Below are 26,224 nucleotides of genomic sequence, written 5' to 3'. Positions count from 1 at the left end.
ATAGTCTAGTAGGTTTTCCCTACTTTCTCCAATTTAAGTCTGAGTTTTGCAATAAGGAGTCCATGATCTGAGCCACAGTCAGCTCTCAGTCTTGTTTTTGCTGACTGTATAGAGCTTCTCCATCTTTGGCTGCAAAGAATACAATCAATCTGATTTCAGTATTGACCATCTGGTAATGTCCATGTGTAGAGTCATCTCTGGTGTTGCTGGTATGTTACGGTGTTTGCTGTGACCAGTGTGTTCTTTTGGCAAAACTCTGTTAGCCTTTGCCCTGCTTCATTTTGTACTCCAAGGCCAAACTTGCCTGTTACTACAGGTATCTCTTAACTTCCTACTTTTGCATTCCAGTCCCCTATGATGAAAAGGATACTTTGAGGGGTGTTAGCTTTAGAAGGTCTTGTTAGTCATCATTTCTTCAGCTTTAGTGGTTGGGGCCTAGACTTGGATTACTATGATATTGAATGGTTTGCTTTGGAAATGAACAAAGATCATTCTGTCATTATTGAGACTGAATCCAAGTACTGCATTTCAGACTCTTTTGTTGACTATGAGGGCTACTCCATTTCTTCTGAGGGATTCTTGCCCACAGTAGTAGATATAATGGTCATCTGAATTAAATTCACCCATTCCGGTCCATTTTAGTTCACTGATTCCTAAAATGTCGATGTTTACTCTTGCCATCTCCTGTTTAACTACTTCCAATTTGCCTTGATTCATGGGCCTAACATTCCAGGTTCCTATGCAATATTGTTCTTTACAGCATCAGGCTTTACTTCCATCACCAGTCATATCCACAACTTGGCATTGTTTTCTCTTTGGCACCATCTCTTCATTCTTTCTGGAGTTATTTCTCCACTCTTCTCCAGTAGCATATTATCCACCTACCAATCTGAGGAATTCATCTTTCCATGTCATATCATTTTGCCTTTTCATACTGTTCAATATAGAATATCTATATTAAATATATATTCAATGAAAGTTGCTCAGTCATGTCTGACTCTTTGCGACCCCATGGACTATACAGTCCATGGAATTCTCCAGGCCAGAACACTGGATTGGGTAGCCCTTCCCTTCTCCAGGGGATCTTCCCAACCCAGGAATCAAGCCAGGATCTCCTGCATTGCCAGCAGATTCTTCACCAACTGAGCTATCAGGGAAGCCAATATTTAATATTGAATATCAAAAATATATTTTTGCCTTTTCATACTGATCAAAAATCCAATATGGAAAGCAAATAATATGGTTTAGAGACTCAAATGTGAAAACAAAATTAAGAAATTTTTAAGTGAAAAAGCAAGAGGGTTCCAGAAAAACATCTATTTCTGCTTTAATGACTATGCCAAAGCCTTTGACTGTGTGGATCACAATAAACTGTGGAAAATTCTGAAAGAGATGGGAATACCAGACCACCTACCCTGCCTCTTGAGAAACCTGTATGCAGGTCAGGAAGCAACAGTTAGAACTGGACATGGAACAACAGACTGGTTCCAAATAGGAAAAGGAGTATGTCAAAGCTGTATATTGTCACCCTGCTTATTTAACTTATATGTAGAGTACATCATGAGAAACGCTGGGCTGGAGGAAGCACAAGCTGGAATCAAGATTGCCAGGAGAAATATCAATAACTTCGGATATGCAGATGACACCACCCTTATGGCAGAAAGTGAAGAAGAACTAAAGAGCCTCTTGATGTAAGTGAAAGGGGAGAGTGAAAAAGTTGGCTTAAAGCTCAACATTCAGAAAACTAAGATCATGGCATCTGATCCTATCATTTCATGGGAAATAAATGGGGAAACAATGGAAACAGTGGCTGACTTTATTTTTCTGGGCTCCAAAATCACTGCAGATGGTGATTGCAGCCATGAAATTAAAAGACGCTTACTCCTTGGAAGGAAAGTTATGACCAATCTAGACAGCATATTAAAAAGCAGAGACATTACTTTGCCAACAAAGGTCCATCTAGTCAAGGCTATGGTTTTTCCAGTGGTCATGTATGGATGTGAGAGTTGGACTATAAAGAAAGCTGAGCACCGAAGAATTGATGCTTTTGAACTGTGTTTTTGGAGAAGACTCTTGAGAGTCCCTTGGCCTGCAAGGAGATCCAACCAGTCCATCCTAAAGGAGATCAGTCCTGAGTGTTCATTGGAAGGACTGATGTTGAAGCTGAAACTCCAGTACTTTGGCAACCTGATGCAAAGAGCTGACTCATTTGAAAAGACCCTGATGCTGGGAAAGATTGAGGGCAGGAGAATGGGCCAATAGAGGATGAGGTGGTTGGATGGCATAACCGACTCGATGGACATGGGTTTGGGTGGACTCCAGGAGTTGATGATGGACAGGGAGGCCTGGCATGCTGTGGTTCATGGGGTCACAAAGAGTCGGACACGATTGAGCGACTGAACTGAACTGAACTGAAGTGAAATATATGAGAAGTTTTTGAACAAGGCTCAAAAAGAACAAACTGTTCAAAGACACATTTGACTATAGTATAAAGACTTTTTATGATGTTGTGTCGAAGTAAGTGAAACTCACAAATTGGTTAGATCATTGTAATTTCTATTACTGTGAAAGGATTAGTGATTGAAATATATAAAGAAAGATTGTAAGTATATGTGAAAAAGGGGGAAAAAAGCAGTAGAAAAGTGGGAAGAGAATAAGATCTGCAGGAGAATCTGTAAGTCCAATAAACATAAAAAGATTCTCAATCTCTCACATGTTAATTTTTGTTGTCTTAATAGTTTCAATATACACACAGATGACCTTTCTAACAACTTAGCTTCTTTTGTGTGTGTATGTGGTAAAACATACCTAACAAAGAATTTACCATTTTAACTATTTATAAATGCATAGCTCAGGAGTGTTAAATACCTTCCCATTGTTGTACAACCAGCCTCCATTTACAAGATGAAAATCTTACAAAATTACAGCTGTATAGCCATTTAATAATAACTCTCCACTTCCTCCTCCATGTAGCATGTGGGATCTTAGTTCTCTGACCAGAAATCTAACCTGTGCCCTCCTCAGTGGACGCACTTAGTCTTAACCACTAGACTGCCAGGGAAGTCCCAGGTCTATTGACTTTAGGTATCTTCCATAAGTGAAATCAAATAGTATTTGTCTTATTGTCACTGGCTTATTTCACTTAACATAATGCCCTTATATTGATTTGCTAGGGCTGCCCTAACCAAGTACATAGACTGGATGGTTTAAACAACAGAAATTTATTTCCTCATGGTCTGGAAGCTAGAACTCTAAGATCAAGGTACTGACAGAGTTTGTTTTTCATGAGGCCTCTCTCCTGGCTTGCAAACAGCCATCTTCTCCCAGTGTCCTCAGATGGCCTTTCTTCTGTGCAAGCATCCCTGTTGCCTCTTCATCTTCTTGTAAGGACACCAGTCCATTGGATTAGGGCCCCAAACTAATGACCTCTCTTAGCCTTTGTCACTTCCAAAAGGCTCTATCCCTAAATACAGTGAGATAGGGCATTAGGGATTCAAGATATGATGATATAATTTTCTAGGGCACACAGTTCAGTCTATAGTACTCTTCATGGCTTATTCATGTTGCAGCGTGTGTCAGAACTTCCTTTTTAAGGCTGCATAGTATTCCATTGTATATACTTACCATACTTTGTTTATCTATTCATTGGTCAACAGATATTTAGGTTGCTTCATCAAGTTGGACTTTTGGCTATCACAAATAATGCTGCTATGAATGTAGGCATACAAACACACTATCTCTTTGAGACCCTGCTTTCCTTTCTTTTGGGATATATACAGAAGTGGAATGGGATTTCCTGGTGGCTCATTGGTAAAGAATCCACCTGCAATAAAGGAGACACGGGTTCAATCCCAGGGTCGAGAAGATCCCCTAGAGAAGGAAATGGCAACCCACTCCAGTGTTCTTGCCTGGGAAATCCCATGGACAGAGGAGCTTGGCAGGCTACAGTTCATGGGGTTGCAGGAGTCAGACACAACTTGGTGACTAAACCACCACCACAGAAATGGAATTGGTGGATCATATGGTAATTTTATTTGTAATTTTTTGAAGAAACACCATACTATTTTCCAAAGTAGCTGCACCATTTTACATTCCCACCAACAGTGTATCAGAGTTCAAAATTCTCCACATCCTCACCTGCACCTGTCATTTTCTGTTTTCTTTCTTTTTTTTAATAGCAGTCCTGCTAGTGGGTGGGAGGTGATACCAACCACTTAGCTTCTTGAACTTGCACTTCTTTCCTCCAATGCTCTTTGTCGCAAACCTTATATTTCCAAATGCTGCCACCTCAACCTAATTTTAGTGTCAGGTGTCTCATCCTATAAACACCTCCTTCTAGCTCTGTTGTCATTCCTCCATTATCCCATTCCAACAATACTTTGACTCCAGTGAGATATCTAATCCATTGATCCTAACATCTCTTCACTTTTAAGGATACTCTAGGTCCTTAAATTCAGGAGGACTTACCCCTTTCTGAAAGAGAGTTGACCTATATAAACAGTCTGTGCTCACTTGCATTTCTATTTACCCATTTCTTTTACCTTTATTTTTTTTCCCCCGCGAATCGCTCAGCTTGCAGGATCTCAGTTCCCTGACCAGGAAATAAATCCAGGCCACTGCACTGAAAGTCTGGAATCCTAACCACTAGGCCACCAGGGAACTCCTCACCTTATAAACTGCTGAAATTAATCTAGGAGAACAAGCATAATTACTTAGCTACAGTTACTAGAATACACTGAATCATTTTCTATCTCACCTAAAATAAGTGCTTTGCCCTGTGATGTTTACAATAATCAAGGTTAATACAGATTAAAATAGACATACAAATATTGAGTATGCAAAGCTACAGTCATTGTTTGTTTTTTCTTTTAATTAATTAAGTTATTGGCTGTGCCGGGTCTTCATTGCTACATGGGCTTTTCTCTGTATTCGATGAGAGGGGGCTATTCTCTAGTTGCCATGCACAGGCTTCTCTTGTTATGGAGCACAGGCTCTAGGGTGCTTGGGCTTCAGTAGTTGTGGCACGTGGGCTCAAGAGCACAGTCTCAATTATTGTGGTGCACAGGCTTAGTTGTTCTGCAGCATGTGGAATCTTCCTGGACCAGGGATCAAACCCATGTCTCCTGCATCGGCAGCTGGATTCTTTACAACTGAGCCCCATCGGGGAAGCCGGGCATTGTTTTTATTTTAAATATTTTCTGAGACCATGTAGTTGGGCTGTGTGTGCATAATGGCAAGTATCTGTGTGTTTGAGAATCTGGATTCTTGTCTTTCGCACCCAAATCCGGATCAGTCCTAATACCATATCTCCAGTGACCTCATGCTCTTTCCTTTCCATCCCTGTTTACATCCCATGGTCAATCCCTCGACTCTCTCCCTTGCATGTATCCTCAGCAATATCCCCACTCTTGCTTCCTAGTGTTTCCTGGGCAAACTGACAACCACGGTGATAATTCCAACTTGCTGCCTACTAGACACCTGCACCTGTCCAGCCTAATGAGGCTGACATCACACTGCCTGTTTTCATTTTAAATTCATGACCACAAACCTCAAGTGGCCTCTTAATGCCCTTGGCAGTCATACAATACTAACCCAGGTTCATTTCTCTCCTGATTTTCTTGCCTGTGATTTCACATCCTCTCCTATCTCCTCAAACCTCCAACACCTCATTCCTTCTTTCCAGGTTCATCTCAGATGTGGATGCAATTAGCAGAGAAACTCTGCAAACTGCCCCCTCCCCACATCCATCCATCTATCCTTCTCTAAGCCCCCACATCCTGGCTTCCTGCCAGCTGTTACACATGCATCATCAGTGGTCCTGTCAAAGCCCCACCCTCTGCTCCTGTCCTTGATCCCATCCCCCATCATTACTCAAGAATATCACTCAGCAAAAAAGTGAAAGAGCTAACTTAAAACTAAATATTAAAAAAACTAAGATCATGGCATCTGGGCCCATTACTTCATGGCAAATAGAAGGGGAAAATGTGGAAGTACTGACAGATTTCCTCTTCTTGGGCTCTAAAATCACTCCGTATGGTAACTGCAGCCATGAAATCAGAAGATGTTTGCTTCTTGGCAGAAAAGCTATGACAAACCTAGACAGTGTATTGAAAAGCAGAGACATTACTCTGTCAACAAAAGTTCGTATAGTCAAGGCTATGGTCTTTCCAGTGGTCACATGCACTTGTGAGAGCTGGACCGTAAAGAAGGAAGAGCACCAAAGAATCGATGCCTTCGAACTATGGTGCTGGAGAAGACGGCTGAGAGTCCCTTGGACAGCAAGGAGATCAAACCAATCTTAAGGGAAATCAACCCTAAATACTCACTGGAAGGACTGATACTGAAGCTGAAACTCCAGTATTTTGTTCATCTGATGTGAACAGTTGACTCATTGGAAAGGTCACTGGTACTGGGGAAGACTGAGGGCAGAAGGAGAAGAGGCCGTCAGAGGATGAGATGGCTGGATAGCATCACCGATGCAATGGACGTGAACTTGGGCAAACTTCTGGAGATGGTAAGGGACAGAAAGGCCTGGCATGCTGCAGTCCATGGGGTCGCAAAGAGTTGGACATGACTGCGCGACTGAACAATTTACCCTTCATCTCTCAGCAACTTACCCTTCTCCCTGCTACATCCATTTCTTGCTGTCTGCTAACTCATTCTCATTAGAATAAAGCTAAGATGTTTTTTCTTCCACCTTAGGCCTTCTGTTGACCACACTTTACATGTTACATATTCCCTCATTTCTTTGCTCCCTTTAGAAGCAAAACACTTTTGAAAGAATGGCCTATACTTGTTTCCTTCAGTTCCTCTTTTCCCATTCTCTCTCATTTATTTGATAAATCTTTATTGAATTTGTTACAATACTACTTCTGTTGTTTATGTTCTGTTTTTTTGACCAGGAGGCATGTATGATCTTAGCTCCCTAACCAGGGATTGAACCCACAGTCCCTGCATTGGAAGGTGAAGTCTTAATCACTGGACCACCAGGGAAGTCGTTCCCATTCTTTCTCTCTTTTATTTATTTATTTTTGGCTGTGCTGGGTTTTGTTGCAGTGTGTGGTCTTTCTCTAGTTGTAGCAAGTAGAGGCTACTCTCTAGCTGTGCTGTGTGAGCTGCTTATTGCAGTGACTTGTCTTTTGATACATGGGTTCTAGCATGCAGGCTTAGTTGCTCCATTGCAAATGGGATCTTCCCAGACCAGGGATCAAACTGATGTCCCTTGCATTGCAAGACAGATTCTTAACCACTGGACCACCAGGGAGTTCAGTTCAGTTGCTCAGTCATGTCCAACTCTTTGCGACCCCATGAACCACAGCACGCCAGGCCTCCCTGTCCATCACCAACTCCCGGAGACCACCAGGGAAGTCCCTCCCCTTCTCTTTTAAATCCACTCCAATCTCATGTTGATTCAACCTCTGCACCAAAACTTTTCCTCTTGAGGTCAACATGAACTCCACATTACTAGAAAGAAGAGGCGATTCTGTCCTCCACTTTCTTTATCCATCAGCAGTATTTGAGACAACTGATCACCACGTCTATCCTGGGGAAAAGTGAAAGTGTTAGTCACTCAATTGTGTCCAACTCTTTTTGACCCTGTTGGACTATAGCCCACCAGGCTCCTCTGTCCATGGAATTTTCCAGGCAGGAGTACTAGAGTGGGTTGCCATGTCCTTCTCTAGGGGATCTTTCTGACCAAGGGCTTGAACCTGGGTCTCCCTCGTTGCCGGCAGATTCCTTATTGTCTGAGCCAGCAGGGAATCCAGGAACTAAAATCCAACAAGCTGAGTGACCAAAAAGACAAAAACAAATGAAACAGAACAAAAACCTGAAGCAAATATGAAGAAAAAATTTTTTTCAAAATCTATTATCTCCTGTATTAACAAAAAGTTTTTTAAAAAATATTCAAGGAATCACTTTGCTGTACCCCTGAAAATAAAACAATATTGTAAATCAACTATAGTTCAATTTTTTAAAAATTTAAGGAAACAAACACTAATCACAGACTCCTCATAGTATTAGGAAAAGCCATTTTCTTTCTCCTCCACATTTTTAAACACAAATCCCAGTGCTCAGTTTACAAAGACCTTTTCACCAATCTAGATAAGCTCAGCAACAGATAAGAGAAGTGTCAAGTGCCCTTCCCAGTAAACAAAGGTTCCATATGCTTTGCATAGAATCTCAAAGCTGAACTGAATGGGATTTAAGATCCAGTTTAGGAAACAGCTCTTTGAAATGTTTAATTTGTGTTGCTCAGTCACTGAATTATGTCCAATACCTTATGACCCTATGAACTGTAGCCCACTAGGCTTCTCTGTCCATAACATTTTCTAGGCAAGAATACTGGGGTGGGTTGCCATTTCCTCCTCCAGGGGGTCTCAACCCAGGGATCAACCTGGGTCTCCTGCATTGACAGATGGATTCTCTACTACTGAACCAGTCTGTCCTAAAGGAAATCAGTCCTGAATACTCATTGGAAGGACTGATGCTGAAGCTGAAACTCCAATAATTTGGCCACCTGATGCAAAGAACTGACTCATTTGAAAAGACCCTGATGCTGGGAAATATTGAAGGCAGGAGAAGGGGATGACAGAGGATGAGATGTTGGATGGCATTACTGACTCAATGGACATAAGTTTGAGTAAACTCTAGGAGCTGGCAATGGACAACTCCAGCAGTTGGCGTGCTGCAGTCCATGGGGTCACAAAGAGTTGGACACTTCTGAGTGACTGAACTGAACTGAACTGAGCCACCTGGGGAGCCCTTTTGAAATGTATCCCTGTTCAGAGTGGAGAATCTTTTATCTGACTTCAATCCCTATGAAAAGACTTCGGTATCAGTGCTTCTAATCACTGGGGGCACTGTTGACAGCTATACATTCAGTTTATGTCACTTTTTTTAAAGTGATATTTGATCTCTTAGGTAAATATAAACATCTACAAATCAATAAAATGGTTCCCATGAATGATAACAGCAATTGTCTCATCTAGTCAAGGATGTTAGCACTGATCTAGATCCTCAGGATAATGTAAACATACAAATATCCCTAAAAGCAAGATGTTGTTGTTGTTCAGTCACTAAGTCCTGTCCCATCTTTTCGATCCCATGGACTGCAGCATGTCTTTCACTGTCTCCCAGAGTTTGCTCAAATTCATGTCCATTGAGTCCATGATGCTATCTCATCCTCTGTCACCCTCTTCTCTTCCTGCCCTAAATCTTTCCCAGTACCAGGGTCTTTTCCAATGAGTCAGCTCTTCGAATCAGGTGGCCAAAGTATTGCAGCTTCAGCTTCAGCATCCATCCTTCCAATGAATATACAGGGTTGATTTTCTTTAGGTTTTGCTCTCCCTGCTGTCCAGGGGACTCTCAAGAGTCTTTTCCAGCATCACAATTTGAAAGAATCTATTCTTTGGGGTTCAGCCTTCTTTACGGTCCAACTCTCATATCTGTACACGACTACTGGAAAAACCATAGCTTTGACTATATGGGCCTTTGTTGGCAAAATGATGTCTTTGCTTTTTATTATGCTGTCTAGTTTGTCATAGCTTTCCTTCCGAGGAGCAAGGGTCTTTTAATTTCATGGCTGCAGTCACCATCTGCAATGATTTTGGAGCCCAAGAAAATAAAATCTGTCACTGTTTCCACTTTTTCCCCATCTATTTGTCATGAAGTTTTGGGACCAGATGCCATGATCTTAGTTTTTTGAATGCTGAGTTTTAAGCCAGCTTTTTCACTCTCCTCTTTCATCTTCATCAAGAGGCTCTTTAGTTCCTCTTTGCTTTCTGCTGTTGAAGTGGTATTATCTGCATATCTGAGGTTGCTCATATTTCGCCTGGCAATCTTGATTCCAGCTTGTGATTCATCTAGCCAGACATTTTGCATGATGTACTCTGCATATAAGCAAGGTGAGAAAAGTACAAACTTAACAGAAACCAAGTATTTCAAATCTGTGAAAATTTATCTTAGAATCTCATAATGCTTCATGACTGTAGAACCCCCACAATCACCTCATCAGACTCTGGTTTCAGAACCTTAAATATTATCAGTGTTTTGGGTTGAACTGTGTCCTTCAGAAAAGATATTGAGATCCTAACCCCTGCCACCTCAGAATGTGACCTTATTTGGAAGAAAGGTCATTGCAGAGATAACTAATTAAGATGAGGTCATATCACAAGACACTGCTTTAGAAAAGCTCTGCGGTGGTAGTGTTCTTACTTGCTCTAAGTACTAATAAATCCTTCCTTCTCCTGGAAAAGAAAAAAGAAAAAGACGAGACCTCACTTTGCTGACAAAGGTTTGTATAGTCAAAGCTATGGTTTTTCTAGTAGTCATGTACAGATGTGAGAGTTGGACCATAAAGAAGTCTGGGTGCCAAAGAATTGATGCCTTCTAATTGTCATACTGAAGAAGACTCTCGAAAATCCCTTGGACAGCAAAGAGATCAAACTGATCAATCCTAAAGGAAATCAACCCTGAATATTCATTGGAAGGACTGATGCTGAAGCTGAAGCTCTGTATACCTGATGTGAAGAGCCTACTCATTGGAAAAATCCCTGATGCTAGGAAGAATTGAGGGCAGGAGGAGAAGGGAATGACAGAGGATAATATGGTTAGATAGCATCACCAATTCAACAGACATGAATTTGAACAAACTCTGGGAGATAGTGAAGGACAGGGAAGCCTGGAGTGCTACAGTCCGTGGAGTCACAAAGAGTCAGACACAACTTAGTGACTGAACAACATACTGGAGTAGGGTGTGTACATAGTACAATATGACCCATGTCCTCATAAGAAGATGGCCATGTGAAAGCACAGATACTCAGGGAGAATGTCAGGGAGATGGAGGTAGAGGGCTCATGCAGTGTTTACAAGCCAAGGATCACAGGGATTGTTGGCAGTCACCAGAGCTAGAGGGAAGCATGGAACAGTCTCTATCACAGCTCTCAAAGGGAACCAACCTGGCCAACACCTTCATACTGGACTTTTAGGCTCCAGAGTTGCAACATAATAAATATCTGTTATTTTAAGCCACCCAGTTTGTGGTCCTTTGTTGCAACAGTCCCAGGAAACTACTAGAGTGATGCTAAGAGCTTTTGTTTAGGTAGGTTTTTTTCTCTCCAATATGAATTGTATCCAGTGTCTTTGAAACATCTGTTCAGTTCAGTTCAGTCGCTCAGTCGTGTCTGACTCTCTGGGACCATGAATCACAGCACACCAGGCCTCCCTGTCCATCACCAACTCCTGGAGTCTACTCAAACACATGTCCATCGAGTCATTGATGCCATCCAGCCATTTCATCCTCTGTCGTCCCCTTCTCCTCTTGCCCCCAATCCCTCCCAGCACCAGGGTCTTTTCCAATGAGTCAACTCTTCGCATGAGGTGGCCAAAGTACTGGAGTTTCAGCTTCAGCATCAATCCTTCCAATGAACACCCAGGACTGATCTCCTTTAGCATGGACTGGTTGGATATCCTTGCAGGCCAAGGGACTCTCAAGAGCCTTCTCCAACAACACAGTTCAAAAGCATCAATTTTTCAGCACTCAGCTTTCTTCACGGTCCAACTCTCACATCCATACATGACCACTGGAAAAACCATAGCCTTGACCAGACGGACCTTTGTTGGCAAAGTAATGTCTCTGCTTTTTAATATGCTATCTAGATTGGTCATAACTTTCCTTCCAAGGAGTAAGCGTCTTTTAATTTCATGGCTGCAATCACCATCTGCAGTGATTTTGGAGCCCAAAAAAATAAAGTCTGACACTGTTTCCATTGTTTCCCCGTCTATCTTCCATAAAGTGATGGGACCAGATGCCATGATCTTAGTTTTCTGAATGTTGAGCTTTAAGCCAACTTTTTCACTCTCCTCTTTCACTTTCATGAAGAGGCTTTTTAGTTCCTCTTCACTTTCTGCCATAAGGGTGGTGTCATCTGCATATCTGAGGTTATTGATATTTCTCCTGGCAATCTTGATTCCAGCTTGCGCTTCATCCAGCCCAGCATTTCTCATGATGTATTCTGCATAGAAGCTAAATAAGCAGGGTGGAAACAAACAAAAAAAATAATAAGCAGGGTGACAATATACAGCCTTGATGTACTCCTTTTCCTATTTGGAACCAGTCTGTTGTTCCATGTCCAGTTCTAACTGTTGCTTCCTGACCAAACATAAGAATACACAAATATGGGACTTTCCTGGTGGTCCAGTGGCAAAGATGCCATACTTCCAATATGGGGGGCCCGGGGTCAATCCCTGGTCAGAATACTAGATCCCTCACATCGCAATGAAGATGGAAGATCACAGCCAGTTAGATAGTCAAAATATTAAAAGAAAATTTGAATTCAAAGAATCTACAAATGCACATTTCTTTGGCTGTCAGAACAAGAGCATCACCACAGGTCACATAGCCTCTGGGAAAACTCTACTGCATACTCCCCATTGGATGGGACTGGAAAAAGGCAAATCATATCCTAATTTGTTGCAAAAATAGTTTTAGCCCCCACAGACCCCAATAAGGGTCCCCAGACCTCACTGTAAGAACTGCTGACTAATCCAAATTTTGTCTTTGATCTCGATGAGGAAACTGAGGCTCAGTAATGGGGAACCGGCCTCTCTCATCAGCTTCCCCACTCCCTGGTGAGCGTTCCTAGAATCACAGAGCCACAGAAAAAATGTTATTTACAGAAGGGCAAAAGACAAGTAATGGTGTAAAACCACCTATTAATCCAGACTAGATGCTGGTCTAGACTTTGTAACATCGTTAAGCACAGGTCCTTTCTCTTTTTAATTTTATAGGGGTATAGTTGATTTACAATGTTGTGTTAATTTCTGCAGTACAGCAAAGTGATTCAGTTACACATATGTATTCTTTTTCATATTCTTTTCATTATGGTTTAATCACAGAATATTGAATATAGTTCCCTGTGCTATACAGTAGGACCTTGTTGTTTATCCAATTCTGTATATAATAGATTGCATCTGCTAAGCCCAAACTCATCCACAACCACAAGTCTGTTCTTCATATCCGTGAGTCAAGCACAAGTCCTTTAAGTGGGCTTGTGCACAGCACTCATTTATTTTAAATATTTTATTTATTTAATTTGTCTGCACTCTGTCTTAATTGCAGCAGATGGGATCTAGGTCCCTGACCAGTGATCGAACCAGGGCCTCCTGCCTTGGAAGCCTGGAGTCTCAGCCACAGGAATACCAGGAAAGTCCCACACTCATTTATTTTAAAAAGTGATTTAAAGAGTATGGTTCACATTTTAAGCCAGGAACAAATGCTTTTCTTCAATATCTAGGAAACATCTGATTCTTGTGGTTTTTAAAAAATATTTATTTACTGATTTTTGGCTGTGGTGGGTCTTTCTTGCTGCATGCAGTCTTTCTCTAGTTGGGGTGAGCAGAGGCTACAATTTGTTGCTGTGCACGGGCTTCTCATTGCAGTGGCTTCTCTTGTGGAACACAGGCTCTAGGCACATGGGCTTCAGTAGTTGTGGCATGTGGGCTTTGTTGCAGGTGTGGCATATGGGCTTAGTTGCTCTTTGGCATGTGGAATCTTCCCCAACCAGGGATCAAAATCGTATCCCTTGCATTGCAAGGCGATTCTGAACCACTGAAACACCAGGGAAGACTGGAAACATCTGATTCTGATGTCACAGAGCCCCAGATATTGTATGAAGAAAATGTGAATGCACATGTGTGTGTGCATGCATGCATGTGTGTGTGTATGTGTGTGTGTGCCTGACATATGCACTTTCTTGTAGTTGTTGTTCAGTCACTAAGTGGTGTCCAACTCTTTGAGACCCCATGGAGTGCAGCATACCAGGCTTCCCTGTCCTTCACTATCTTCTGGAGTCTGCTCAAACTCAAACATACTGAGTTGATGACGCCATCCAACCATCTCATCCTTTGTTGCCCCCATTTCCTACTGCTCTCAAACTTTCCCAGCATCAGCATCTTTTCTAGTGAGTTGGCTGTTCATATTAGGTGGCTCCATAATGCTCCTTGGGTTTTCAAAGGGGGTCCAAGACTCAGAAAAGGGTGATACACTACTGCATGAGGAAAAGGTCATCCAAAGGGTGCTGACTTAGAGGCTTACTCTCTCTGCTGAGTGAGAACTTTGAAATCAAGCTGCTTCTCTTTTTCCTGCCAAGGACAAGGCTTTCTGCATGACTCTCGCTGATGAGTGAATGGGACCTCCCTCAGCCTTGAACCTTTGACTCCACTGTCTCATGACATGAAAACAACTGCGCATGAAACAGCCAATTCATTAAAAAGTCGTGTGAAGAATGACCTCTGCCTGCAGTAGCCATCAAGTTACAGAATGATTTAGGGCTGGAGGCGAGGGAGGGGGCACCAAGAGGCAGAGACCCTGCCCCTTTTGCTGTCTCTTCCCCAGAATCACCAAATGTTCATATAAACATAAACCCTGAAACAATGACATATACAATTCTAAATATTTTAATATTTAAACACAAATAGGTGAACCTTCATGGACTAAATTCAGTTATAGGTAACTAAGATATTTATGATCGGAAATAAGCAGTAAATATATATATATTTATATTCATAGAATATATGAAATTTACAGGGACTTGCCTGGTGGTCCCATGGCTGACTCCATGCTCCCAATGCCAGGGGCTCAGGTTCAATCCCTAATCAGGGGTCTAGATCCCACATGCCACAACTAAGACCCAGCACAGCCCAGTAAATAAATAAATGAATTTTTTTAGAAGAAGATATGAAATTTATAAATGCTATTGTTTTCCCTCCAACTATCTGACATTTAATTTCATGAGAATCAAGTATCAGTTGTTTGTCCTTGCAAGTTCATGTTCATTAATCAGCTACACCTCCCCAAATCATGTTATTTTTAGAGGATTCTGAGCAGTGAAAATTAGCAGATTGACTTCTCAGCTAAACGCCAAACTATGCAGCATGAAAACATTTTTTTTTTAAACTTCAATTGAAAAAATGTTTGAAATAACTCATCTCTTATTTTTGTATATTTGGTGGCACGACAAAAAGAGGTCCTGGCTGTTTCTGGAAAAGGAAATGTCTCTTCCAAGAAGTGTATTGGTTCACCTTCAAATTCACAAATGCAGAAACTGCTTCCAGCAATGAAGCTCTTTCCCCCTGAGTGCGATTTAATTGCATATTCCTCAAAATCCCTTCTTATGAATTCTGTTTATACTTCGCAGCAATAAAAAGTAGTTCATTCTTGGTTTTTATCTGGTAAAATATTACCATTTAATTAAAGTATTTTGGTTTGAGTCCAAAACAGTCTCTTCACTATTCATAGAAGTTATAGGTTTTCTGATGGATGCCAAGACTGTTAAGAATGTTCATTATAATCATTACCCATCTATATATTATGGTTCTCTCTGTTTTACAGTTCATTATTTAATAGTGCTTATCTGAAAGGTTATAGTCATTATAGGATCATTTGGCTTATTCTTAACTTGGGTAATTTATAAATAATTTCACAGGTATCTTTGTGTTGTATTTGTCGACAAGGATCTGATTCAGGATATGGAATCTTTAGATTACAAATGCTTCACTGGTTTGACCAGATGTGTGCTAGGTTGCTTAAGTCATGTCTGACTCTTAACCAGATCCCCTTCAGCATTTCCTTGTTTCAAATAATTATCACCTTGTCAGATAAATGCTATATCCATTCTAATGGGGCAAACTGATTTTTAAAATCATGTTACCTTCAATATAAACCTCAGAAATCAATAATCCAAGTTGTATCTCCTTGTCATTAATGTACATTCATAAAAGCCTTCATATTAAAAAAAAGGAAAGCTGAAGAAATGTAAAAAATCTTAGAAGGTATTTTCTGTAATAAAATATTTTGTGTTTCTAATGAAATCAATCAAAAGCACAAAAATTCTAAAGGAATTATATAAATGCAATAAATCATCCCAAAGAATAAGGGGTGCAGTTAACATCTATAGGATGGTTCCTTGCAATGAGGAAATGCACAAGGGATACATTAGCCAGATCATTGAGATTCTGGCTGATATACCCCTTTGTCAACCTGTCCCTTATGGAGGAACACAAGTCGACTTTTGAGGCTCATTAAAAAGAGCATCTTAACTCTTAAGAGTTAAGATAAAGAGCATTTTTTATTCACATCTTAACTCAAAATCAGAACTTTTTCACTTATTCATAAAAGATAAGAATGTCTGAGCCATCAGTAACAATTGGTCTATTGCACAGATATTTGTTCCCTTTCCATACCAGCCTTTTTCCTGGGAGCGGAGCATCACTTAGGATCTAGCAGGTACCTTGGAAGCCTGCTGATGCTTGACATTTCACTAACTGCATGGCACTCCTTTGAGGTTGGTAAATAAGCCACACTGCATTTCTGAGAACAGATTTGAATGGGTCATCTTGAATTACTTTGGTCCAGTACTGCAATTTTGCCAGTGAAGACATAGATGCATGGCAGAATGGTCCATCCATAATTATTAAGCTGGGGGATTAGACCTGGAAGAGTCCTTCCAGATAAGTTATTTACTGTGACTTTCTAGGGGGCAGGGAGGTGGAAATCAGTGTGGAATCTTATTTCTCACCCCACACAAAATACAATTTAAATTATCTAAAGAGTTAAATATAACAAATACAAATATTTAAACTGGGGGGAAATCTGGGAACTGCTTTCCTTTTCAGTCTCCCCATCTCCAAACATTGGATTGCCCAAGGTCCAGACCTCAGCTTTCTTCTCTTGTCTCTATACACTCACAACTTGGGTGCTACATCTGCACTTACAACTGTAAATGAAAATATACAAGAATTTCCCTGGTGGTACAGTGGTTAGGGGTCCAGGCTTCCACTACAGGGGGCAAGGGTTTGATATATGGTCAGGGGATGCCCTAAGATCCTTCAAGGCATGGCTGAAAAAGAAACAAATGAAACTATACACTAACCATTGCCAAATGTATATATCCAGCCCAGACCTTTTCCCAGAACTGGAGACTCATATATGCCTACGTGGAAGTCAAAGGGGCATCTTACACTTACAAGGGTCAAGATCAAGCTAAGCTGTCAGTTCTTCAAGCCTGTTCCGTTCTTGCATTTCCTCATCTCACTTGATAGCTACTCCATCCTTCCAATTGTTCAAGGCAAGAATCATGAACTCATCCTTTTTTTTTTCCTTAATCAGGAGAAAGAAGGATTTATTATTACTTGCAGCAAAGAGAACATAGGAGATGTCTCCCAAAACAATATAGTATCTCTTGGAATCATCCTTTTCTTTTTTTCTCCCTCAGCTGTGTATTGAGGCATGTGGGATATTAGTTCCCCAACCAGAGATCAAACCTGCACCCTCTGCAGGGGAAGTACAGCGTCTTAACCACTAGAACACCAGGGAAGCCCCTGGAATCGTCCTTGATTCCCTTCCTTACATACCCCACGTGGACTCTGTGGGCGAATCCTACCTTGACTATAGAAACAGGCTCCGAGCATGTCTAACAACCTCCAGGGCTTCTGCCCTTGTCCAGAAGCTGCCACTTCTCACCTGGATCTTGGTTTAGTTTCCTCATACTTGGTCTCCTCACCTCTGACAGTCTATGCTCTTTAGAACCAAAAGATGGATGGTTTTAAAACTTAGCAAGATTTTGCCTTATTGTTCAATCGCTTAGTCATGACTGACTCTTTGTGACCCCATGGACTGCAGAACACCAGGCTTCCCTGTCCTTCACCATCTCCCGGAGTTTGCTCAAACTCAAGTCCATTGAGTCGGCGATACCATCCAGCCATCTCATCCTCTGTCACCCTCTTCTCCTTTTGCCTTCAATCCTTCCCAGCATCAGGGTGTTTTCTAATGAGTCAGCTCTCCTCATCAGGTGGCCAAAGTATTGGGGTTTCAGCTTCAGCATCAGTCCTTGCAATAAACTCCCCCACTGGCCTCCAAATAGGTCAGAGAAAATCCAGAGGATTAACCAGGGGCCTGCAAAGTGCTCCTTGATCTACATGTGTTTTATCTCCAATTTCATTCCTGGCTTCTCTCATCCTGGCCCATTTTGCTCCAGCCACACTGGCCTCCACGATGTTATTCACACAAGCCTAGCCTGCTAGACTGGGTGCCCCAGGACACTGGCATCTGTCATCTTCTCCCTGAAGGACCTTCAGTTCAGTTCAGTCACTCAGTTGTGTCCAGTGTCCAAGTCTTTGCAACCCCATGGACTGCAGCCCGCCAGGCTTCCCTGTCTATCACCAACTCCCAGAGCTTGCTTTAACTCACGTCCATTGAGTCAGTGATGCCATCCAATCATCTCATCCTCTGTCATCCCCTTCTCCTCCTGCCTTCAATCTTTCCCAGCATCAGGGTATTTTCCAGTGAGTCAGTTCTTCTCATCAGGTGGCCAAAGTATTGGAGTTTTAGCTTCAGCAGGACCCCGAAGGGCCCTGGTGTAGATTAAATTGTGTCCCCCTCCCCCAAAATGCATGACCTAGTCCCAGCCCCCAGAACCTGTGAATGTGACCTCATTTGCAAATAGGTTCTTTGCAGATACAGTCAAGTTAAGAGGAGGTCATACTATGGTATAGCATCACTTATATGTGGAATTAAAAAAAAAAAAAACAAGTTAGTGAATATAGCAAAAAAAGAAGCATACTCACAGACATAGAGAACAAACTAGTGGTTACCAGTGGGGAGAAGGAAGGGGGAGGGGCAATGAGGGGTAGGGGTTTGACATGGTATGTGCTCAGTTGCTCAGTCATGTCTGACTCTTTGAGACTCTATGGACTGTAGCCCACCAGGTTCCTCTGTCCATGGAATTTTCCAGTCACGAATTCTGTAGTGGGTTACCATTTCCTTCTCCAGGGACTCTTCCCAAGCCAGGGATCAAACCAACACCTCTTGCATCTCCTAGCAGGCAGATTCTTTACCACTGTGCCACTTGGGGAGCCCCAGGGGCTTAAGAGATACAAACTATTATGTAAAACATAAGCTATAAGGATATATTATACAACACAGGGAATATAGCCTATATTTTATAATAACTGCAAGTGGAATATAAACTTTAAACATTGCAAACCACTACATTGTACACTTGTAACTTATATAATATTGTACAACAAAAATATTTCAGTTTTTTGAAAGTCTTAAATTTTCTTTTGCTAAATGAGGTCGGGTGGTCTGGTGGTTAAGACTCCATGCTCCCAGTGCAGGGGGCCCAAGTTTGATCCCTGGTCAGGGAACTAGGTCCCACACAACTAAGAGCCTGCACGCCACAACTAATACCCAGTACAGCCAAATAAATAAAAATATTTGAGACTTCATGCTTCCAAGGCAGGGGGTGCAGTTTCCGTCCCTGGTTAGGGAATTTTGATTCCCACATGCCTCTCGATGAGGCCAAAAAATAAAATAAAAACACATTAAAAAAATGAAAGTTAAAATGAAGTCATACTGGAATAGGGTGGGCCTTAAATCCAATGACTGGTGTTCTTCTAAGGAGAGATTTAGAGATGTCTGCGAAAGAGAAGGCCTTGTGATGATGGAGGCAGAGGTTGGTTTGGGTGATGCAGCTGCAAGCCTAGGACCACCAAGGATGCTAGCATGTAGAAGAGGTCGGGAAGCATCCTCCCCAGAGCCTGAGGTAGAGACCACAGCCCTGCTGACACCTTGACCTCTGACTCCTGGCCTCTAGAACTGTGAGACAATCTGTTTTGTTTGAAGATATCCAGTTGGTGGTCATCTGTTATGGCAGCCCCAGGAAATTACTGGCACCCCCCCCCCCCCCGCCCCCGCCAATACCAGATGCTTCACACTGTCAACTGAGGGGGAGTGGGGGAGGGGCAATACTTGCAGGGAGGGTCTCCCGGGGACTGACCTGCTCTGCACCTCTGCTCCACCGCCTCTGCTCAGGTCACCCCCATCCTTCCCTGCTGCCCCAGCGCTGGTGGACTCTCCCATGGTCTGGGCATACCTAGGGGGAGCCTTCTTTCTCCATCCTCTTTCCTGAGTCTCTCAGTGTGACTCTGCTGCTTCCCTAGCTTTTCCCTGGCTGAGTCCGGACCAAGGGGCTATTGATTGTTTCTCTGCCTTTGCTCTCCTACTGTGCCGCCAGCAACTCAGATGCCTTCTCTTAAGGGAGGAGTTGCAAAGGAAGCCGGAAAAAGAAAAGCGAAGATATAAATAGTTCAAGACTTTCAAGATCTATCTTGCTTCCTTAACTAGTGGACCAGTTCACCCAAAGGCGGAACTACAGAGATCACAAACCTTAACCCATTTGTAACTAACCCAACTCCTTTGTCATTCAATTCCTTCAGCCAATCCTCCAGGAAAAAGAAGCAAAAATGGTAGGAACCAGTGGGCTAAGTAGAACAGGCAGTGTAGTGAATGAGCTTTGTGACCTGTCAATATCTGAACAAAGATAAGTCATGCTGTTGTTCAGTCGCTGAGTTGTGTCCAACTCTTTGCTACTCCAGGCACTACAACACACCAGGCTTCCCTGTCCTCCACTAAATCCTGGAGTTTGCTTAAACTCACGTCCATTGAGTCAGTGATGCAGTTTAACTGTCTCATCTTCTGCCTCCCCCTTCTCCTTTTGCCTTCAATCTTTCCCAGCATCAGGGTCTTTTCAAATGAGTTGGCTCTTCCCATCAGGTGGCCAAAGTATTGGAGCTTCAGCTTCAACATCAGTACTTCCAATGAATATTCAGGACTGATTTCCTTTGTGATTGACTGGTCTGATCTCCTTGCAGTCCAAGGGACTCTCAACATGACAGTTTAAAAACATCAGTTCTTCAGGGCTTACCCTTTTTTATGGTCCAACTCTCACATCTGCACATGACTACTGGAAAAACTATATCCTTGACTATGCGGACCTTTGTCAGCAAAGTGATGTCTTTGCTTCTCAGTACACTGCCTAGTTTTGTCATAGCTCTCCTTCCAAGAAGCGGTTTCTTTGAATTTCATGGCTGTGGGCACCATCTGACTTGCACACATTGTTTCAGGGATGGTGCTACTGCCTTGCACCCCCACCCCCAGCTGTGGACTGAGGACTGAGGTGACAGAGAGTTGGTGGGAGGCAACAGATGGAAAGTCATGAAGTGGGTCCCAAAGACCAACAGTTAGAGGGCCAGGGGCTGAGTCCTCTGGGAGTCATACTCTGGCAGCAACACAGTGGGCTCAGCAGAGCAAAGACCCCCCTAGTGACTAGAACCAAAAGGGTGGTCAGTTTTTCCTTCTTGAACAATGGTTCATGTTTCCATGTATTTTCTGTTCTATTTTTAGTCATAGTGTGATGGCTTAGGGGCTTCCCAGGTGACACGAGTGGTAAAGAACCTGCCTGCCAGTGTAGGAGACAGAAGAGACACAGGTTTCATCCCTGGGTTGGGAAGATCCCCTGGAGTAGGAAATGACAACCCACTCTGGTATTTTTGCCTGGGAAATCCCATGGACAGAAGAGCCTGGCTAGCAACAGTCCGTGGGGTCACAAGAGTCATGCATGACTGAGCAATGTAGCACGCAGCATGCATGCATGTGATGGCTATTGACTGTGCAGGAAAGGTCACTCTGATACACTCTGAGAGTAAAAACTCTATGGGAGAGGGGATGGATAGATTGGAAGATTGGGATTGACTGGGATTGACATATATACACTATAATATATAAAATAGATAATTAATAAGGACCTACTGTATGGCACGGGGAACTCTACTCAATACTCTGTAATGACCTATATGGGAAAAGAATTTTTAAAAGAGTAGATATATGTAGATGTATAGCAGATTCACTTTGTTGTACACCTGAAAGTAACAAAGCATTGTAGGTCAACTGTACACCAATAAAAATTTTAAAAAATAACTCTGTAGGAAACTGTGATAAGCATAACAGCAAAGAAACCCTCCTATAAGCCAGGAAGAGAAGAGAGAAGTTTGGAGGAGTAGCCGGAAGAATCTGGGGCTTTATTCACAGCTCCAGGCAAACCGGTTTTGAGTCACTGGGAAACACTTCTTCTGAACCACAATGCATCCAGCCTTGTCACCAGCAGAGTGGTGGTAAAGAAAGGTTACTCATAAATAGGTCAGCTGCCAACTGCATACAGGCCAGCCTCCAGCAGTGCCCTGGGGGCTCCAAGGGAAAGTAGCCACCTCACACCACTGTGCTCAGGGACCAGCTGTGCCTGGGACCCTGAAATCAACATGCTACCTTGTCCAGATGCGGTCCAAACAGGTAAGGACCCCTTGGCTCGGGCCTTCCCAAGGAGAACAGAGAGCCAGATGGAAGTTGCTAGATTCCATCTGTGCTCAGCCCTGAGTGCTCCAAGGCCCCAGAGGGCGAACTGAGATTCTAACACAAATTCAGCCAGGCCAGGACCTTGACAGGGCTGCCTGCTCCCATGTGGCCTGATCTGGGCCTCCTGCTCATCCAGGCTCCACTTCGCCCTTCCCTTTGCTGAATGCTTCTAAGGAAATGTAGGGGGACATAAACTCCGATGCTTTGCCAGCATCATTGTTTTCCATTACTCTTCCTCATCCTTTGCTTATCAGGGCCAAAGGAACTGAATTCTTAATAAATCACCTCATAATCTAGTCCAATGGAAGTTTCAAATACAGTAGGAGCCCCAGGATACCTCTGTCACATCCTTGCTTTTATAAAGGAAATGACATGAAGACCGAAACAAGTTGTGTTTCCAGCTGAGGCTCAGAAAAGGTAAATGGCCTGGACAAAGTCACACAGCCAGGTGGTGGCAGAAGTTGCTGCTCTGAGAGAGTGGGTGTGAAGTTTTTGCCTATCATCCATTCACCCTTTTTCTAGTTGCATCTTCCTTTGGGAAATGCCCCTTAATTTTAGTTCATATTGTGTGGGCTTTTTTTTTTTCTTTTAATATTTATCTATTTGGCTGTGCTGGCTCTTAGTTGCAGCATGCAGAGAATCTTTAGTTGCAGTGTGGAAATTATTATTTGCGTCATGTGAGATCTAGTTTCCTGACCAGGGATTGAACTCGGACCCTCAGCCTTTGGAGCCCAGAGTCTTAGCTACTGGGCCACTGGGGAGGTCCCAGTTCACATTGTTGAGTGAGGCTAACCTGGTCCCAGAATCTGGGGTAAACATGTGACCCAGGCCCAAGTAGTAATTTCACCCTCAATGATTGGCTTAAGGATGGGCATGTGACCCAATTCAAGCCAGTAAGAATCAGGCTTAGGATTTTGGCTCAACAGCTGGGAGAGGGACTCTGGGGCAGCTGAGCTGAACATAAACAGATGTGGGGGCCGCCAAGCCTGGAGAGCCTGACTTGACTGTGGGTAAAGCCAGCACAGAGGACAGCAGAGTGGAGAGATGGAGAGCTCCTGAGTCCTGGTGACAGTCTTTCAGCTTCTGGATCCAGTCCTGCCTGAAGCCATACGCCAGTAAGTGTTCCTTTTGGTTTGAGCTCATTTGAATTGCTCACTGCCATTTGCAAATGAAAAGTCTTGAACCAAGTGGACTCTAAATCCATGCTCTCTCCAGACTCCACACTGCCACCAGCTGATCCATCAAGCCTCTGAAGCACCATCTCAGCCCTCCCCAGGATTTCTACTTCAGCAGTATTTTGGCTTGCCAGTTGACTCAGTGGTAAAGAATCCACCTGCCAATGCAGGAGACTTGGGTTTGATCACTGGATGGGAAAGATCCCTTAGAGGAGGAAATGGCAACCCACTCCAGTATTCTTGCCTGTAGAATTCCATGGACAGAGGAGCCAGGAGGGCCACAGTCCATGGGGTCGCAAATGAGTTGGACACAACTTAGCAACGAAACAATACAATAGTACTTAGCCTCAGCCTGTCTGTGCTACATAAACTGTGTTTACCTTTATAAACCCCCTAGGACTTCCCTGGTGGTCCAGCAAACCCACCTGCCAATGCAAGGGACACGGGTTTGATCCCTGGTCCGGGAAGATCTCACATGCCTTGGAGCAACTAAGCCCTTCCACCGCGACTAGTGAGTCCGCGTGGCCCAGAATCTGATCTCTACAACCAGAGAAACCGCTGCAATGAGAACCCTGAGCACTGAAATGAAGAGCAGGCCCCACTCTCTGCAGTAAGAGAAAACCCACACAGCAATGCAGAGCTAGCACAGCCAAAAATAAATACATACATAAATAATTTTTTTTAAGGTATGTCTTAAAAAAAAAGAAAATCAGGCTCCTGGTAATTTCCTGGCAGTACAGTGATTAAGACTCCATGCATTCACTGCCAAGGGCCCTGTTTCCTTCTCTGGTCTGGGAACTGAAATCCCACATGATGTGGCCAAATAAAATAAAATTCAGTCCCTGACAAGGTCCTGACCCAGGTGCTTAAAAAAACTAAGAAGGGGACTTTCCTGGTGGTCCAGTGGTAAAGACTCTGTGTTCCCAATGCAGGGGGCCTGGGTTCGATCCCTGGCTAGGGAACTAGATCCTTCATGCTGCAATGAAGACCCAGCCCAGCCAAATAAATAATTAATTTAATTTTTAAAAAAACTAAGAAGAAAGAGAGGGCAGGTGAACAAGCACCGGCTGTTGCTTTCTCCTTTGGATCAGATTAGCCCCAGGGAGTGTGGGACCCTCAGCAGAGCCCAGGGTGCCCTCCAAGTGTTTCCTTCCACCTCCTCTCCAGTCACCCTAGGGGTTCCTCATCCTTCTAGGAAGGAGACAACTAGAGACAAGCGAACGAAGCTTCCATCCACCATCTCAGAGGAGGCAGGAACCATGACAGGGACTTGTAAGCAAAGCTTTATAAGCTTGTTATCTTGTAAACTTCTATTATTTTTTGTTATCCTACAGATGTTTCCTCATAACGTCCAGGGGTGGAGGAGGAAGAAGAGGAGGTGGAGGAGAAATCCCTTATGGAGGAAAAAAATATCAAGGGAGGGAGCCAGTCTGTGGAAGTGCCTGCCTGAAGCTAGTCTGTGGAAGTTCCAGCATCACTGTTGGTTTGACAAATGCAGCTGCTCTGCTGTGGACTTGTGGGTGACAGACATCATTTCTTTTATAAATTGAAAAAATTTTTTTTGCCGTTCTGTCCAGCAGACAGGATCTCACTTCCCTGACGAGGTATCAAATCTGTGCCCCCTGCATTGGAAGCATGGAGTCTTCACCACTGGACAGCCAGTGAAGTCCCAGACATCATTTCTGGCAAAAGCTGTACCCCAAGATCTCAAGGGCTGTCTCATGACATGTCACCCCCAGGCTATGTGCAGTTTATTGGGGGCTTTTGTTCCAAATCTCATGTGCCAACAACTTTGAAGAGCTCCCTACCCCCTTATGTGAATGGGCAGTAAACTTTGTGAATACAGAGTCGGTTGCCTTTATTTGGCAGGTGTGGTTAAGACAAAGGACACCCCCAAAGGCAGAGGCATTTCATTTCGGATTCCAACACTTGGGGTCAGTGGTTAATTACTAAGTCTCTGTATTCCAAGGTCACTTGAAGTGACATGAGAATGGTGACATGAATCCTATGTTAATCAGTGGATTAAGCTGAGCAAATGGCCTTCTTTCAACAGGAGGGGCCGCAGCCCAAACTGCGAGCCCCCAGTACACAGCCTCCCCTGAGGCCAGAGAAAAGAAAAGTCGCTCAGTCATGTCCGACTCTTTTCGACCCCATGGACTGTAGCCTGCCAGGCTCCTCCGTCCGTGGGCTTTTCTAGGCAAGAATACTGGAGTGAGTTGCCATTTCCTTCTCCAGGGGATCTTCCCGACCCAGGAATCAAACTTGGGTCTCCTTCATTGCAGGCAGACTCTTTACCATCTGAGCCACCAGGGAAGCCAGACAAGCGAGGGTCAAGCCTCTGCTCTTTCGGCCGGTATCTCTATTTCTGCTCCAGGATTCAGAGTCCTCCAGCTAATATTTCTAGATCTTATGGAGGAACTGGCCAGAGACAAGGGTCTTTTAATTTTTAATTTTTTTTTCTATTTAGCCAGATTTTTTAAATTTATTATTATAATTTTTAAAAATGTATTTATTTTTGGTTGCGCTGGGTCTTCATTGCTGCCCATGGGCTTTCTCTAGTTGTAATGAATGGGGGCTACTCTCTAGCTGTGGTACTTGAGCCCAAGCACCATTGTGGTGGCTTCTCTTGTTGCAGACCATGGGCCCTAGAGCACCTGGGCTTCAGAAGTTACTGCCCACAGGCTCTAGAGCTCTGGCTCAGTAGTTGTGGCACACAGGCTTAGTTGCCCTGTGGCATGTGGCATCAGACCCATGTCCCCTGCACTGTCAGGCAGATTCTTAACCACTGGACTACCAGGCA

The 26,224-nt window shown here is 43.3% G+C and overlaps 1 protein-coding gene, 1 long non-coding RNA gene and 1 other non-coding gene across 3 annotated transcripts in view; all 3 read left to right on the top strand.

The window, feature by feature from the left end:
• Window positions 1-26,224, top strand: part of LOC122707429 — a 146,906-nt gene that overhangs the window by 109,186 nt on the left and 11,496 nt on the right. The window lies entirely within an intron of this gene.
• Window positions 21,344-25,271, top strand: LOC122708064. The gene is made up of 2 exons (XR_006344994.1): window positions 21,344-24,034; window positions 24,759-25,271. It is a non-coding gene; the product is annotated as an uncharacterized LOC122708064 (long non-coding RNA).
• Window positions 24,314-24,386, top strand: TRNAG-CCC. Its single transcript has one exon. It is a non-coding gene; the product is annotated as a tRNA-Gly (tRNA).

Source organism: Cervus elaphus, chromosome 14 (genome assembly GCF_910594005.1).
Source record: "Cervus elaphus chromosome 14, mCerEla1.1, whole genome shotgun sequence".
NCBI lineage: Eukaryota > Metazoa > Chordata > Mammalia > Artiodactyla > Cervidae > Cervus > Cervus elaphus.
The sequence above is the reverse complement of the archived record's forward strand: the minus strand, read 5'-3'. Positions and strand labels throughout refer to the sequence as shown.